Source organism: Dioscorea cayenensis, unplaced genomic scaffold (assembly GCF_009730915.1).
Source record: "Dioscorea cayenensis subsp. rotundata cultivar TDr96_F1 unplaced genomic scaffold, TDr96_F1_v2_PseudoChromosome.rev07_lg8_w22 25.fasta BLBR01000261.1, whole genome shotgun sequence".
NCBI lineage: Eukaryota > Viridiplantae > Streptophyta > Magnoliopsida > Dioscoreales > Dioscoreaceae > Dioscorea > Dioscorea cayenensis.
Window position 1 is genome coordinate 20087 of NW_024086652.1, and position 4438 is coordinate 24524.

General features: G+C 42.8%; 1 non-coding gene across 1 annotated transcript; it reads right to left on the reverse strand.

Annotated features, from left to right (window-relative positions):
• Nucleotides 1-358: 358 nt before the first annotated feature.
• LOC120253957 lies at nt 359-465 on the reverse strand. Its single transcript, XR_005534476.1, has one exon. It is a non-coding gene; the product is annotated as a small nucleolar RNA R71 (small nucleolar RNA).
• Nucleotides 466-4438: the final 3973 nt, after the last annotated feature.

Here is a 4438-nt window from a genome sequence, read left to right on the forward strand (position 1 = left end):
ATCAGATTATGCCAGACCAACATTTCTTGGCACACATTCTAGTATTGTGCGGCCACAGATCATGGCTCATAATTTTGAGCTCAAGCCAGGCTTCATCCAGATGTTACAGCAGTCGGCACAATTTAATCGTTTGGCTGATGAGGATCCGAACAATCACATTGAAAACTTTTTGGAAGCATGCAACATATTCAACATTAATGGTGTTACGGATAATGCTATTAAATTGAGAACCTTCCCATTTTCCATGAAAGGTAGAGCAAAGCAATGGCTACATTCATTACCTAAAGCATCGATCACTACATGGGAGGAGATGTTAGAAGCTTTTCTTGCCCGGTATTTTCCCCCCGAAAAATCCTTGAAGCTTAGGAATGAAATATCATCTTTTGTGTAAACGGAATTAGAGTCTCTATTTGAGACATGGGATAGGTTTAAGGAACTCCTGTGGAAATGTCCTCAACATGGGTTTCCCGAGTGGATAATCATTCAGACTTTCTATAATGATTTGAACCCAAGCACATTGCAGTTACTTGATGCTGAAGCAGGAGGTACCTTAGGAAACAAGACCCCCGACGAGGCCTGACATCTCATTGAAAAAATGGCTATGAATAGTTATTAGTGGAACACAAGGGACAGAAAGAAGGTAGCCCGACTTCATGAAATTGATGCAGTTATCTCGTTGGGGGCCTAGGTTGAGACATTGAGCAAGATGTTAGACAGTCTACCTTCTCCTAGAGTGGCGGCTATAACGAGTTGCACTGGGTGTGGGGGAGGACATACTCTATCCGATTGCCTGATTTCTATTGGTGGTATATCCTCAATGAAACAAGGGGATTTTATGGGGAATTCAATGAGAGGCTAAGGGAATCTATATAGCAATACTTACAATCCGAGTTAGAGGAACCACCCAAACCTTTCTTGGAGTAATCAAGGGCAATAAAAGACGATGACACCACCCAGTTTTCGACAACAACAACAAGCCCAGAACATAGAAAATAGAGTGTCAGGGTTGGAGAACCAGATGACCGAGATAAGGCTTTGACCAAGTTCATTGCATCATCAGATACAAGATTTCAATCGGTTGAAGCCACACTTTGCAACCACACTGCTTCATTGCATAATGTAGAAAATACAGTGGGACAAATTGTGAAGTCACTCTCGAAAAGACCTGAAGGGAGTTTTCCTAGTAACAAGGAGACAAACCCAAGAGAGCATGTGAAGGCGATCACTTTGAGAGGTGGTCGTGAAGTTGATGGTAGACTCCCAAGTGAGAAGACCAATGTTGAAGCACCCGAGGTCATGGGGGTTGAGGAGAGAGCAAACAAAGGGAAGGAGGTAGCACCCCCACCCTACAAGCCAAGAATCCCTTATCCTTTAAGATTGAAGAACGACCAAAATGATGAGCAATATAAGAAGTTCTTGCATCTATTCAAGCAGTTACATATCAACATCCCATTTGTGGAGGCATTATCTTAAATGCCTCACTATGCAAAGTTTCTCAAGGAACTCTTGATCAACAAGAAGAAGTTGGAGGAGAGTGCATCTATGATCTTAGATGCTTCATGTTCGGTGGTGTTGCAAAAGAATATGCTGAACAAGAAGAAGGACCCCAGAAGCTTTATCATTCCATGCAACATTAGTAATTTGGGCGAAGAAAAGACATTGGCGGATTCAGGGGCAGCATCAACATCATGCCTTACAGATTTTTCCAAAAGCTAGGCTTAGGAGAGCCTAGGCCCACTTGGATGACACTTCAATTGGTTGACCGAATGGTAAGACATCTGAGGGACATCATCGAAGACATACTTGTGAAGGTCGACAAGTACATATTTTCTATGGACTTTGTAGTGTTGGATGTTGACGAGGATGTTGATGTTCCATTGATACTTGGGAGGCCGTTCTTGTGCACTTAAAAGGCTCTTATAGACATGGACGGCGGGGAGTTGACTTTTTGAGTTGGGGATGACAAGCTTACATATCGCCTCGCCGAAGCCATGAGACACTCTCTAGACTTTGATGATACTCTTTACTTTCTTGACACTACCGATGAGCTAATAGATAAATATGTGTAGGAAATGATCTGTCCGGACCAGTACGAGGGATTACTAGACCAAGAGGCGGAGAATAAAGAAGTTTTGATGCTTGGTCTAGAGGACAAGGTGCAACCTACCCCGGGGATCATGAAGAAGATGATCCTGAACATAACATGAGCAAGGAGACGTCATAAGAAACACCCTAAGGCTAATGGGGATGTGTAAGAACGAAGTAAGGGTGACATACCCTCATGTGGTAACATGCTCAACAACTCTCCCTCTACCTCGAAAAGATTATGTTCATCATGTTTTCAGGTTATGGGTAAGAGAAAAACCTTCATCTATGAGCCCTCATAAGGTAAGAAGAGGTACGTCAAGCTTAGTGATGTTAAACAAGCACTTCTTGGGAGTCAACCCAAGTCATTACTATTTTCTAGGTTTTAGTTTAGTGTTTGCATGAATAAGAACTTTAGTGATGGTGTCTTAATCTTTTACATGCTTTTGTTGTGATTTTCTTATAGATTATTGGTGTCTTCGTGTGTTTAAATATGATTGGCAATTTTTTTTTGTTGTTTGAGCGTGTTTTGGATAATTCTCTTGTCAGTTGTTCATAGTATAAGCAGGCTTTGTATGTTTATAAGTGTGTAGATATTTTCTGCAGAGTCTGTAAATTTTCTAAGTCATCCACAGAAGACACATGGCCATGTGGAATTTTTACACGGGCGTGTGTTTTTGCTCAGAGGTCATCCCGAGAGGACATAGGGGTGTGTGTCTACCCTAGTAAACGACCTTGTGACGGTCACACTCCCGTGGGTAATTTTCTCACGGGCGTGTGTTTCTCTGTAGAGTTCAGAGCTTTATCCCGAGAAGACACAAGGGTGTGTGAATGCCCCTATGTATGACCCTGTGAAATACACAGGGGCGTGGGTAATTTCCACACGGCCATGTGAATCTCTGTAGAGAGTTCTCTGCTATCCCGAGAAGACACAAGGGCGTGTGAATGCTCTTGTAAGTACCCCTGTAAAGATCCACACACCTGTGTGGAATTTTCACAGGGGAATGTGAAACACTTAGAAGAATTTGTCGGGTAAACATAGGAGCGACAGGGCTGTGTGGATGCCCCTGTGGGTCTGGAAAACGGGCGTGGGGAATTTCCACACGCCCGTGTGGGTGTGTTCAGAGGCAAGTTATACTATCCCGAGAGCACACAGGGGCGTGTGAGTATCCCTGTGAAGCTCCCTTTTGGAGTCACACGGGCGTGGGTAATTTCCACACGCCCGTGTGGATGTACAGAATGCCAAGAGGCGTGACTTTTCTTTAAAATGTATTCGTGTTTCTTCATTTCTTCACTCCCAAACACTCAGAGAACATACCCTTGCACTCTCCTGACTTCTCACCGTCGATTTAGAGGAGTTTCATTCGAGTTTTCCGGCCTTTTTCCAAGTTTTTCATCTTCATCTTGTCAGTAAATCCTCATTCCCTCTTTTCTTTTGCCATACTTGATTTAATTAGTTTAAACTAGTTATTGTTGCTTCGTTTTGATTATTAAGTCGTTAATGCAGTATTAAAGTGGGTTTAAAGTGAAATTTTTATGTATTTTTGTGATTTTGGCTTAGTGGCTATGTGGCTTTCAAGCCCCATGGATCCACACGGGCGTGTGGAATTTCCATACTGCCATGTGGATTTCTGCAATATTAAATCTTGAGTTTATTTGATCGATATTCTATTCAATTCTTGCAGATATGGCCTTAGGAAAAAGAAGGCGACCGACAAGTGTCCTCGTTAGGCCTCACTTGAGCCAAAGCACAGAGAGTTCTCCATTCCCGAGCACCAGGCTCAATTTGAGAGTTTATCGAAACTCATGTTTGAGAAGACACGTTTTCCCGACTTGAGTGCACTGAGAGAGGTTCAACGAGGCGATGAGATAACCACCCGTGCGTATATTTTCTCCCACTCAAGCCCATGATCTATTTGAGAGGCTCAAGATTCCTGTGGGAGTATTACAGACAGATCTGGCAGAGATTCGCGTGACACAGGTCGCGAACCATGCCAAGGTGATGGTGCGTCGCGACACTCTATAGCAGCTATTAGAGCGAGACGCGACCTCACTGTTTGTGATGAGACCCAGGACCCCTCAGGTATCACTAGCACCACCATCACCAGTTTATCCAGCACCACCACCAACAGTAGAGGTGATCGAGCCCGACAGCAACGCTTGATGCATCTTTACTTTATTTCTTTATGTTTTAGTATTTTATTTTCCGTATTTTATTCTGGACTTGTATCACTCATAAGGATTTTCCTTCTGAGTTTATCTTTTATTTTCAGTTTTCTTAAGTTGTATTTCATTGCTTTATCTTTATATACTCAAGTTATTTTTTTTGTTGAGCTTCACTGAACCACCTTGT